Source organism: Castor canadensis, chromosome 7 (genome assembly GCF_047511655.1).
Source record: "Castor canadensis chromosome 7, mCasCan1.hap1v2, whole genome shotgun sequence".
Taxonomy (NCBI): domain Eukaryota; kingdom Metazoa; phylum Chordata; class Mammalia; order Rodentia; family Castoridae; genus Castor; species Castor canadensis.
The window spans coordinates 4,663,408-4,676,834 of record NC_133392.1 but is presented as its reverse complement, the minus strand read 5'-3'; the positions used below and the strand labels follow the sequence as shown (position 1 = coordinate 4,676,834).

Sequence of the window (13,427 nt, the reverse complement as noted above, 5' to 3'; positions counted from 1 at the left end):
CAAAAGTGATTCCTTTCCTCTTCGTGTAATTGCACAGATCAATAGGCACAATTGAGTAGAATTGAGAAATAGTCTCCAGGTAACGTTTAGGAAGAATCATTGAGATTGGAACTTTGGGAGTGACCATTGCTGCCCTTGGAGGGGACAGGCTTTTGACTCTAACCACCTCCTCCACCATGCGGCCAGGGTCAGTGAGGCGGGAAGTACAGCCTCCTGGTGATGATCTGGAAGGGCCCTGGCTGCTTCTGCTCCTGAAAGGTCACAGTTGCACAGTCCCTTCTCACCCTGACACTGTGAGATGCAGGAGCTCTGGAACAGTGAAGATGAAGCCTTCCACCCCCCATGATGCTGTGCTGGGGAGGAGTCCCTGATCAGTGGTCAAGCCCTGGGGGCATGGTGCCCTGGCTCTTCCTCTGGGGCTTGTCTCTCCATCAGAAGCTTAGGGGGCACTGAGGAACAGTCTGTTGGGGCCCCTGAGAGGTCATCTGCCACTGTACTTGGGGATTGAGACCCTGTTGTCCTCTGGATCCTTGTTTTGGGCATCACACTAGCCCATGTGAGGCAGAGACCACGCTCAGGGCAGTGCTTGTTGCTGTATCCCCTTTCTGTGTCACATACCATTGGGAGGAACAACTGGTCTCAGAAGAGACCCCAGTTCCCAGCCCACCATTCAGGATTTATATTAAAGGGAGAAAAAACCCTGCTGTTGCCTTCTAATATCTGCTTTGGTTAGACAGCTCATCAATAGGATTGGGGGGACAGGATTGATCTTTTACTTATAATGCAGAACATTCAATGGATGGCAAAAATGCTTTTAAAAGGGGCCCACAGAACACTTTGAAAATATTAATTAGTGTGTTGAAGCACTGCACATTGCACATCACAGTGAGACTGCTCCGGGGGGTTGCCTGGAATGAATTATTAATAAGACGCCCTTCCTCCCCCCCTGCTTCACACCCTGATTTTATGGGAGTTGGCGTGGGTTGGGGTGTCTGTTAAATTCATTTGCTGCTCATTGCATGCAAGTGGGGAGCAGCTTGGGCCACTGGGGTGATGCATGTGTGGGGCCCATGTGTCTGGAAAAGGAGACACACCTCAAACACCAAACACACAATGGAGGAGCCATGGCTAAACAAAGACAGCACTATAAATGGCCGTGATGGGCTTGTCTGTGTGTATTCCAACTGGAAACTGGATGGGTACTTCTTTGAGGGGGTGAGCCTACCATGTCTTAAGGATTCAGGTTTGAAGCAGGAGGACCAAGTTTAGGAAGCAGTAGCTTTTTGGATGGATTAGAATGAATTCAGGCTTTCTTCCTCTGACTCCCCCTCTGCCTGTGTGAGTGTGAAGACCACCAGGTCCTTCCCACCCTAGCTTCACCGCATGGCCCCTAAGGAAGCCAACCCTGGAGTCCCAGCTGAGGAAAGTCATCTTTCTCCTGTGTCACTTAGCTAGGTTTTGTAGAAATATAAACACACGAGTAAAGCATTTTGCTTTAAAATTTGAAACTAATTCTATTAAGGATCATAGAAATATTTATAGTTGTGCAAACTTGAACAGTGAGGATGGGGGCTTGGTTAATTTAGCTGTTATGAGCATTCCTGGTGTTTGGATAAGCCAAAGTGTTCACAGAAACGCCTTCGACAGCTTTCGGTTTTCTTGCTTTTGTTCCTCCCCCTGCCTCCTTCGTTTCACACTCAGATTTTACAGGCAGCCTATCTTTTTTTTCTTTGCTTTAAAAATTTTGTGCAGATATTTTAGATTGCTGGAAAAAGTCAAAAATTGTTTCTGTGATGATTGAGGTTTTCAGCCTTACGGAAGTAAAGGCAGTCAGATGCGATGGTAAATTTTCCACTTTAATTTTATTGGTGCCTACAGGTTTGACACCAATATAAATTGTATAAAATACCAGTTCAAAAATGAATTAGCAGACTGGAATTTTTGTTTAACAGTCCTTCCAAGGACATCTCTGCTATACTGGTCCACAACTGTGTACTTACCCCTAAAAGTCTGGGGTGTCACATTGGACTGTGTGGTTTGCCCCTCTAGGGAAAAACATAAGTCACAGCCGAACTGGTTTTTTTGTGTTGATGGCTTCCTGCTATTGTGAGAGCATCAGATCGTTAGCAGTTGACTGTTGTGGCAGGAAGGGAAGCAGATAAAATAGCTGAGAGTCCCCAAAACAGCCCCGACATTGGCCTCTGTTCTTTAAGGAGTGAGGGGCGTGACAAATCTTCCTGGGAGACTGTCTTTGCACGCTCGTGTACAGGATTGGCACTATGTCCTCTTGAGCAGGATCTGTAGCCAACTGATTGAGAGTTTAAGATTTTGGATGACCCCCAGAACGTTGGAGGCAAATTTCTCTCTCTTTCTTTGTCCATGTCTTCTTTTCCCTCTTGGAAAAAAAAAAAAAAAGAATCCAAAACTCTTCCCAGCTAAAGGTCCTTATAGAATTTCACACCCCTGGGGAGATGTTATTATTTTATTTATTTCATTGCATCAGAATTAAGCCCAGACTTAGAAGAGACTCCTTAGCTGTGCAAGTAGCTAAAACAGTAACTTTTCCTCCTCCCAGTGGGCTTGGATAAAGTGTCTGCTTTTTGGAGAGCTTGACATGGCCGGCCAGTGGGCAGAGGCTGCGGTGTAGAGCGGGAACAGGAAGCTGCCACGCGGTGCTCAGCAGACACCGTCCCCGCACGGACAAAGGCATCTGCTGTGAGCAGCGTGGCACACTGGTGTCTCAGAAAGGGCTGCTGGAAATTTGCAAGTTTTATTTTTATTTATTGTTCGGTGATGATTTAAACACCCCACACTGCTAATGCATAAGCAGAAAGAAGCTCACATTTGGCTTTTGTTATCAGCTAAGAGAATTAAGGTTATTTTTTTTCTTTGACTTTTTTTTTTTTTTTTTTAACAGCCCTAGTGCCTTGGCCGGGTTCCAGTTCAGGTAATTACATTCTGTCTTCCTAAATCCCCTTGCAACTCCAATTGGGCAAGCTGCTCCTCACTTCCCTCCTAAAAGCTGATGTGCGGGGTGCCTGGCATCAAATGGGGTGGCATTCCAATAGTGGGTCCCAAGGTGTTCTGCTGAAATGCGTTTCCTGCGGCTTCTGCAGGCGGGCTGTGTGCAAATGGTGGTAGCATTATTTATTGCTCTTTTCCATCCAGCAGCTGCCAGCCCCAAACTATCTGTGAATGACATTTCACATAGGCCAGGGTCATTGCAATGATTAGATACAAGGGTCCATTTTGTTCACCTTTAGAGTTATTGGGTGGCTGAAATTGGAGTTGAGGAGTGAGAGTTAGAAGAAGACCTCCTCTAACGGGAAATGTCACCTCCCTCAAAACGGCACTTGAGAAAATGGCTTTGTGCTATCTCCTGCTTAAAAGTCAAGGAATATTTTTGGCTTTTCTTGTTGTTCTTGCTTTGGTTTTTTTAAAAGATGAATGGAAATAGGCATATTTTCTACTTGTAGGAATTATAACCCCCCCTTTAAAAAAGTCTGATACTCAATTCATCTCAAATTAATTCTTCAAATATTTATTGAGCACACACCATGTACTAAAAAATTGCTAAAGGGCTATTTTGACCACAAGCTCTTATTGCTTTTATCTTTTTGTGACTATTTTAATTATGAATATCAATGTGTTTTTCAAGAACAATGGAAAGAATTCCTATAAAATCACACCTATATTGAAATCAAAAGTATAAAATAGCATGCTTGTTTATGCAATATGTAATACTGCCCTATGTGGACAGCTGATTTTAGTGAAAAATATATTTTCAAAATTGAAACCAGTATCACCACAAAATTGAATTTGGGGTATATCCCAAAAGAAAAAAAAAATTGATACATGCAAACCACTGTCACTTTAAAGAAAAATGAAAGCAGCATGAGGAGATCTGTTAGTAGTTGCAGTTAGGGATTTGTGAAGTGGCTCCTCTCCTGCATTCGGTGTGTCCTAATTCCTACCGTGTAAGAGTGTTGTGGATCCAGTGATGGCTTTGCTGAGAGGATCCCATGTGATGCTCTGGTGCAGTGACTTCAAGTCCTAATCCGAGTTTTTCTCACACACCTGAAAGTAGACAAAGCCTCCCTCCCAGAACCTTTAGTTTTGTTTTCAGTCACTTATTTTTCCCAAGGTCTGCACCCTCCCCTTACGGGGAGCACAAGTCCATGTCTCGGTTTGCCACCCCAAGAGAAAAGACCACCCTGTCTGATCTGGGTCTCATCATCGTGTGTTTGGATAATAATTCATGTGTTAGCCTTTGACATGCCCATAGAATCAAGGCAGATATTAAACACCACCTCAGTCTGGTGCCCTTTCTGGGGCTTGTAACTCTAGTGACTTGCATTTTTTCCTAATTACAGGAAAAACAGCAAATTGGCACACATCAGGAAGTGGGTTACCCTCCCCACCCCCGATTTATGAGGAAGAGTGTAGGGTGACTTTATAGCTCAGGAATCCAGTGAAATAAATTTATGGTTAGAAAAATTCGTGTTCTTAATGTGATGAAGGTCCTTTGACTTTTAACACGCTTCTCTGGTTAAGCTGAGCAGGACTTGCGCGGAAATGGCTGTCTACAGCTGCTGCAAATTGATTTATCCCCAGATGATAGGTCGAGCTGCAGACCGAATTGTTGGGAAGAGAGAGTCCTTTAATTTTGGTGTTTGTGGCTGTCTATGCATTGTTTATCGTACATCCAGCTGTTTGTAAGTAGGTTTGTAGAGCCCTAGCTTTCCCAGGAAATCAAGGTAATTCTCTACTTAGAGGAAGACCTGCATAACCAGTAATGCTTCACCAGTCACCTGGTTGGGGGTGACTTCTATGTCATCTATGAACCCCCCCTTCCTAGGGACTTGCAGCTCTTATCAACTCCTTTCTCAGCATCTGTGGGGAAACTGACAGAGTCTGTGTATACAGCATTACCAATTGGTATCTGGAAAAAGAATAGCATGTATATATATTTTTGGCAGGACTGGGGATTGAACTCAGGGCCTTGCATTTGCGAGGCAAGCACTCTACCACTTGAGTCACAACCTCAACCTTTATGCTTTTAGGCTTTTGCCCAGGCCCGCCTTGGACCTTGATCCTTCTACCTCTGCCTCCCAACTAGCTGGGATTGCAGGTATGAACCACCATGCCTAGCTTGGAAAAGTCTATTTTAAAGATAGGCTGAAATTACTTGTCCACGAGAGGGATGGATTTGCTTCTATTTCTTTCTGAATGGTAGAGCCATCACCTAATCCTCTCTGGGATCTCCCTGTCCCTTGCTGCACAGGTTGCTAAGTGGGACACCAGTTAATGTGGCCCTGCAGTCCTTTCAGTAAATAGCTCCTAAGCACTTACTATGCACAAAGCAGGGCAGAGAAGACAGACATGCCTCTGCACCCAGTGGATTCACAGTGGATTGAGAGAGAGCTGGAAAAGGAAGCAAAAATCATATGCATAAGCAATTGTCAGTTGTGATAGGCACACCACAAGAGAAAACAGGGTCCCTGCTGTGGGGGATCTCAGAGGGGCAGCAGGAAAGCATAGACCGCGAGCCCCAGTCCTCCTTGTTAAGGAGCATTTCTGCTTCTCTTCAGCAGAAGGAGTCCTGGGGGAAGGGCAGCAGGGAAGGGCAGCAGGGAAACGGGATGAATCCCAGCCTTGACAGAGCGTGAGTCACAGGAGTTCAGTCAACACTGAATTCTTCCCCCTTCCCAGGCCACCCTGGTCAGCACTGGCCTGCCGGTCCTTTCCCTCTCCTTTCTTCTTTTGAAAGTGTACTGTTGGGGGCACCAGAGCTCATGCTGACCTGTTTGTCCCTAGGATCCTGCACACCATGACACCGTCCTGCTTCTTTCCTGCCTTCCACACTCCGGGTTGACTTGAGACGCCCCATTTTCCTGTCTCCGCTCACTTACCTGAGCTGCACCCTTCTCCCCAGCACCTGGCCTACCCTCGTTAATACTGTCTCGGCTTGGCCCTGTGCACAAGCTGTGACTGTCCACTTTTCTAATAACTTCAAGACTAGATGTTTGGGTGTCACCTCTTTGTGGATAGTTGGGGATAGGGGCAGGGAAGTCTAAATATTTTCATCATTTATATAGCATTCTCCTAGAGAAAATACAAATACATTCAATCTAAAAAATAAAGAAAATATACTAATTTGTTTTAAAAAAGAACAGAAATCTATGAAAATTTCTTGTTGCTTCTAATAAAATTTAGGGATTAAAAAATAAGATAAAAATTTCAGAGCTAGATAAACAAGAATTACATAGAACTGAGGAAGAAAGAGTCTGTTATGAGTGAGGAATTCCTTTTCTCTTATGGCAGACATGTTTTCTGAGCATGTGCTGTGAATCACATACTGTTGGATCTCTGTCCCCGTCTCCACAAAGCCCTTCCATCTAGTTCCCGAGGCAACTGCCATGTCAGTCCCTGAGGTGACACCTTGCTGATACACACCCATGCTCAGGGGGCCCAGTGAAACTTTCTTTGGGGTGCAGAGGAAGGAGTCATTTTGGGAGTTTTCCCAGTCATGGTGGAATCTGATGTAAGCATGGGAGGCTGAGTGGATTTTACTAGAAGGAAAATGAGAGGAAGTGCTAGGTGCAAGTGCAGAGGAGCAATGGGCTTGGATCACTGGGGAAAGCAAACTGCTTACATACGGATGGTCCCTTACTTTTGAAACCTTCTGGAACATTACAAGAACCTCAACACTCGCCAGCCTTTATAGAATTTCCCCGAGGTTTTCTTCTGCTTTTGGCTCTGTGAAAAGTGCCAATGCATGTGACAGTCTTCCAGGCCTTGGCCATGAAGTGCCTGTGACTCTAGGTCAATAGGACCCTAGGTGAAGGGCAGAAGGCCTTGGAGCCAGGGACCCTGGTGGTCCCTACCAAGTCACCACATATGGAGGGGGGTTCCTATGCTGGGCAGAGAGCCATCTTGGAGACACAGAAATTCATTAACTAGTTTTGTGAGACCTTGTCTGACAGACGTGTCATGCCAGCCTATCATCTTGAGAAATTCATGTTCAGAAGGAAAAAACTGAAACCCTCAGTAAGGTTTAGTCTGCTAGTTATTATTTAGTATATTGATATTGGGCTTCCCAAGGAAATCTCTGGTGGAATTTGCATGGTATCCCAGAAAAAAATATTTTTACCTAGTTCTCATTAAAAGAAAAATCATGTTCACCTTTATACCCAAACTCAGGCATTTAGCCAGGTGCAGGTGGTCACTCCTGTAATCCTAGCTTCTCAGGAGGCAGAGATCAGGAGGATCACGGTTTGAAGCCAGCCCAGGCAAGAAATTCACAAGACCCTATCTCAAAAAACCTTTCACAAAAATAGGGCGGTGGAGTGACTCAAGGTGAAGGCCCTGAGTTCAGCATTTTATTATTTTTGTGATCTATCAAAACACTTTGCATTTTTCTTTCTTATTTAGTATTTAGAGATTGTTTGATGCAAATGGATACCTTGCATGACACTGGCCTCAAGGCTTTCACTTGTTAGATAAGTTATCTAATATTCCAGTAAGTGTTAACTGAGCCCCTGGTGTGCTAAGAAAGCAGGGACCTGTTCCCTGCCCACATGGAGCTGACATCAGTGCGGGGATTAGAAAATCCTACCGATAATTACAGTAGGAGACAGGCTGTAAGAGCCAAGTAGCTGATGAGAACTGTTGTGGAGGGCCGATGAGTTCCTGCAGGTGAGTTCCTGGGAGCCTATCTGGATGAAGTGGTACTGACAGTGGGTAGGATATCAAGGAGCAGAGAATGGAGGAACAATGGCATTGCAGGCAGAGGTCCCTGGTCTGGGTAGGGAGGATGCAGAGCTGCAGGAACCTAGTGTGGCTAAGGCCAGGCGGGGATAGGAGGCTCCCTCCAGACAAGGCTCAGAAGATAGTTTTGGGCTAGATTGGGAAGGGCCCCAGGGCTAGGCTGAGGGATGTGGTGTTCTGTGTTATTGTAACAAAATACCTGAGACAGGGTGCTTTCTAAAGAAAAGAGGTTTGTCTGGATCACAGTTCTGGAAAGTCCAAGTGGCATGGTGCTTCCATCTTGGTGAGGGCCCTCTGGCTACATTAAAATATGGCAGATGGTGTCACATGGTGGGAGCTCATGTGTATGAGTGTGTGTGTGTGTGTGTGTGTGTGTGAGAGAGAGAGAGAGAGAGAGAGAGAGAGAGAGAGAGAGAGAGAGATTTCACATGGCAAGACAGAAAACAAGAGAGGCAGCAGAAATAGCCAATCTCATATTTTAAGAACCTACTCTCATGCTAATCAAGTCGCGTGAAACTTCTTGAGAGAACTGGCCAATCTCTATGAAGAACATTAATCCATGAGGGTGGGTGCCTAACACCCCAAAGGCTTCTTAATGCCCCCATGACCTCACTACTGTTACATCAGGGAATTAAACCCCAATGTGAATTTTGGTAGGGACAAACCACACCCAACCCATAGAACAGGGCTTCATTTATTTATCCCTAACTTTATCCCCAGGACCTGAGAAGAAGGTGGGAGATAGTAGACAGGGAGTCATTAGGGCTCAGGGAGAGGGGTATAAGAGAGAGCTTTGGTTTAGGGACACAGTTGACATTAAGAAAAGAGAGGGACAATGATGGGCCAAGGAGTGTTTCTCTCTATCTAGCATGCTTTCTCTCTCTCTCTCCTTTCTCTCTCTCTCTCACATACACACACATACATGCACATACATACTGACATGCACATCTCAGAGAAGGGAAGGCCCCATGCACTGGGGCGAGTCCTAAGCCAGGACTCACCCTGTTCACTGCCCTGCTCATCCCTCCTTGGCACCCACGCGGCCCCTGGGACAGGCATCAAGCCTTTCCTGTGTGCCGGGCGCTGTGGAAGCAGAGAGGCCAGGCCCACTCACAGGCTGCAGAGGGAGGAGTCTGAGGACCCACGGGGTGACAGAGCCTGCTCTGGATTTCGCTTCCTCAGGTTCTAATCTGCTCCATGTGTCTGCACTGCCTCCTTCTTACTGGCACTGGTCCCACAGTGGTGATGAGCTGGGAGGCTTGATTCAGTTGGGCTCTATTTAGGGCTGCTGGATCACACCCAACTGACACCAAAGCCCAGTGGATGGGTTATTCTTCGACATTGGGTCATCACACCCACAGAGAAGCAGTCCAGACTCCCTGGCTGAGATAGGACAGCTCTTAGCAGCACCATCATCAAGAGCAATGGGACACATATTCTGAGTTTCTCGGTGATGGGGTCTCTTCCACCTTTTCGCATAAGCATAGTTGATGAGCACAGTGAAGACCTCCTCCCTTCCCAGGTTCAAGCTCCAGTTTGAAGACTTGCCAAGCTCAACTTGGGTCCAATGGTTGAGCCAGATGCCTCAGACTTCACTGTTCCAGTCATTGCTTTCTGGATCCGCAGAGGCATGGGCTGGGCCTCCCTTGGCTGGTCACTGACCAAGGAGGTCAGAGACAGAGTACACTACTGAATGTCTGCCATGGGCCACTCTGTACACGTACCAGGTGAAGGGGGTGGAGTGCATGCATCACCATGCACGACCTGCTCTGTGCACCAGAGCAAGTTATCAACCAGACTCACACTGTGTGCCAGGGCTGAGGGGTGTGACAGTGGTGAGACTCTCAGGTTTGTGAAAGATGAACCTGGCTTTCAAGAACAAGCAGGACGTGGATTGGTTGAGAGCTAGAAGAGACATAGCAAGGTGGAGAACTTGCAGATAGAGGTGGGGGCGGGGGTAATAGCTCTTCTCAAGCAAGGGTTCATCTAAGTCTAGGGGAGACAACAAAAAAGGGTGACAAGGGCCAGCAGTGTTTGGGTCCTTGACTCTAGCTGGGGAGTCACTAGGACTTTCACAAGGAAAGACTCTGGGGAAGAGGGTAGGAAGATAGAAGGGCTAAGAAGCCTCTTTGTGAGTGAGTGGCACCCTTTCTGGGCAGGAGGAATAAAACCCACAGTGAGCAGCCATCCCCCCACCCCTCAGTACCTGCTGGTTTGGTGACAGGGTCCTGCAGAGAGCATGTAGCTCTTGTGTTGGGCAAAAGTAAGTGTTCCTCAGAGGAGCCCATGGACCATCAGGATTCATATTTGTGCCATTCTGGTGTGGATTGGCCTGAAGGCAACATGGCTGAGCCAGCTTCTGTCCATCCCTGGAGTCTGTTGGTCAGTTCAGGTCCAGTTCTGGAGTGCAGTTCTGGTCAGTTCTCATCTATTAAGGGTCTGTTCTGAGCCCAGGGGAATCAGAAACAAGGGGATGTGACCTCAGCCCCAGCCTAGAGGGACACTCAGCTGTGAAGCATCAACCCTGGTCCAGTGGGATAGCAAGGGGCCTAGGTACCAGTGGGTGGCCACCTCAGGGCCTTTGTCTTTTTCTGAGGCAGGGGACTGGGCCACAGGACTGCTCTCACATGTTGGCTAAAGCAAGTCTTGACTCTTGGAGGACAGTTGGTCATTTGAATGGCCCTGGGTGTTTCCTGTCTTTCTGATATCCTCTGAATGTCAGAGTCCTGAGGAGCCCATATGTCTCGGCTCAGGTGGCTGAGTCCTGGGTGGGCCACTCAACACTTCTGTGTCAGCAGCAAGTCCTGTGAGAAGCAAAGTATCAGCCTGCTGCTAAGAGCCAGTACAGGGTGTCACTGACTGAGATGGGCCCTGGTCCTTTCTCCTCCTTGGAACTCAGAGGAGAGGCCTGCAAGGAAAGACACAGGATGACAGCTTGCAGGGCAGGTGAGCCAGGAGGGAAGCCTGAGAGCACACTGGCTTCCTGGCCATCCTGTGCCAGGACTGTGCATGATTCAGAGGTCTTGGTAGCTCATGGAGAAAGGAGAGGAAAGAAGATAAAGTGAAGTCCAAAGGGTAATGTTGCTGGACAGGAGGCCCAGAGGAAGCCCAGACAGTTGGAGTTGACCTAGAATAGAGTGGCTTGGGTGTGTGGTCATGTTGGCCTGACCTTTTAGTGTGGACAAGATAAATTCTTACATAGAGGGGTTGTGACATCACCTAGAAGAAATGAAAGCAGAACTACTCCACTGTCCGGGACCCCTGTCAAGAGCATGTGCACTTGAGGCAGAATCGCAGCCCAGTGGATTTAAAGAGCTGCCCAGATGGGGAAGTGTTTGAACCAATATGCTCAGCCTAATGGGCTATGTCCTTGGAATTGTGAAGTATTTGGAAAAGGGGGTGAAGCCCCTCATGGCAGGAGCAGAAACAACCATAGGAAGAGGTGCCTTGCTTATGTAGGAATCTTTAAAGCCAGAAAAACTTGCAACAGGTCAAGTTTTTAAAGTATTCTGAATTTTCTGAATCCACTGAAGTTTACTATTTATATTATTTTTTTGTGGCACTGTGGCTTAAACTCAGGGCTGTCACCTTGAGCCACTCTACCAGCCCTATTTTTGTGAAGGGTTTTTCGAGATAGGAGCTCTCGAATTATTTCCCCGGGCTGGCTTTGAACCTTGATTCTCCTAAGTAGCTAGGATTACACCTGATGGCTGTTTGCACAAGATATAAACAAGGACTTTCTTTTTCTTTTTTTTTTTTTTTAAGACAGGTCTTGCCCAGCCTGGGCTTGAATTGGCGGTCTTCCTGCTTTTGCCACTCCCCCATTCTCCACCCCAAAGTGCTGGGATTATAGCCTTGCACACCTCCACGTCCAGCAACAAGGGCATTCTTGAGATTGGAGCTTACTCTGCTTTGCCGAACTTCTTCTCTTTGGGAAGAGCAACTTTCCAACTGTGCCACCATTGTTCCGCCATTCAGCCATACCCTGTACCCTGACCAGTCTAGCTCGAGTGTGTGGGAGGAGTGGTCACTGGAGGTAAGGATCTTCTGAGAGGCTTCTGCATTTCAATCAAGGTCCTTGGCAGAGCTTGAGGGTGGCTCACAGGTAAGTGGAGGCTCGGTCATGGGCTGGCCTGGAGCTCACCAGAGGAATGCCAAGTCGCTGTCGCGCAAAGGAGCAAACAAACAGACCTCATTTAAAATGATAAATTGCCCCCAGAGAGGATGGACCAGCAACGTGGGTCCTAGTTGTCTCCTGGTACCGGGGGCTCAAGAGTGCAGCAACTCCAGTGCTCTGCAACCTGCTTTTACTTCTCCAGATTGCACCAAGCGGGGTGCACCCGGGAGAGCCCCCTGGGGCAGCCTAAGGCCCAGCAGCCACACCACAAGCCTACACGCGCGCCCGCTGCCTGCCCGCCTCTGCCATCGCCACCCTTGGCGCGATCGCGCCTTTCCTTCGGTTAATTAGAAGCCCAGTCGGTGAAGCCCCCGCCCACCGGCCCGCGCTCCGCCCGCCAGGGGCGCCCTCCCCGCCGCCCGCCGGCCCTTTGATCGCCCGCGGCCGGCGGCCCGCAGCTCGCAGCCCGCGCCGCGACGGGCAGGTGGCGGCAGCGGGGCGCGGCGCGCTCGGGCGCACGGGTCCCCGGGCCGCGGCGCGCTCCCCGCCACGCCGCACATCAAGGCCCGGCCGGCCGGCGGGCGCCTTCATTAGCAGCCTGAAATTATAATATTATGTTAAAGAACAAAGCTGCTCCCCAGAAAAATATGTGCTGCATATCTGACAAAGATAAATTGGATTATTCAAAATATTCTTGATGAAATGTTACATTTTGCAACTAATTATCAATCTGTTTTATCTGCAGACCAGCTGGGCATTTTTGTGCATGCAAGACCTGCCTTCGCAATGATCTTAAGATGTCACTGTAGCGTTTACATCTTTTATTTCAAGATTTAAATAACTAGGAAGTAGCTAATGTAATTCACTGCTGAGAAGAAAGGCAAGCTCCTTGATTCCTTTCCAAAGCCATCTCCTCCTAATGAACCTTCTTCGGGCTGTGAGTAATGAGGCTTTATTCAAATAATGTTTAAGGAAGACTCTGTCAGTGTAATCTCTAAAAGAAAAAGGACCAATGTTTAATACATTTAAAACATCTCTATTCATACGATATTAGCTCGTGTTAGCTCACAATAGCACTTGCCAGTTGAGAATTGGGCTGCTCTTTCGGAGGTGGGAGCCCCTCCACGTGCCAGGCCAACAAACTCTCCTGCCTGCAACAACATGAAGAACAAGGCGATGTTCCAGTGCTGCCTTTCTAACTGTGTGTTGGAGACACTCAGTTGATAGAAACCTTTGCCATTAAGAAGATCGCACATTCTCCTCTTGTCTCCCCATCAAAATCTTTCTCTTGTTCTACCATGGGGATTTTGTCAATGTAACTTTCTTGTTTTGGGAGCATTTTCTGGGTTGAGACAGCAGGAAAACAGAATCACACAGACTCTAGACCCTTCACACTTTCCTGGGGGATCGGTGACCAGGAAGGTGCTCAGTGTGTGCGTGTCTTACTCTCATAGCCCTGGCTTCCATGTGGGAAGTAATTAAGATTAACAAGAGCCCCTGGGCTGCCGTGGACACACACAGGCACGCACACACACACACA

At 47.6% G+C, this 13,427-nt stretch overlaps 1 long non-coding RNA gene across 1 annotated transcript in view; it reads left to right on the top strand.

The window, feature by feature from the left end:
• LOC141424597 (uncharacterized) overlaps window positions 1–12,891 on the top strand; it is a 78,079-nt gene extending 65,188 nt beyond the window's left edge. The window contains exons 3-4 of the long non-coding RNA XR_012449470.1: window positions 11,536–11,806; window positions 12,633–12,891. This is a non-coding gene — a long non-coding RNA (uncharacterized lncRNA). The remainder of the gene's footprint in view (window positions 1–11,535; window positions 11,807–12,632) is intronic.
• Window positions 12,892–13,427: the final 536 nt, after the last annotated feature.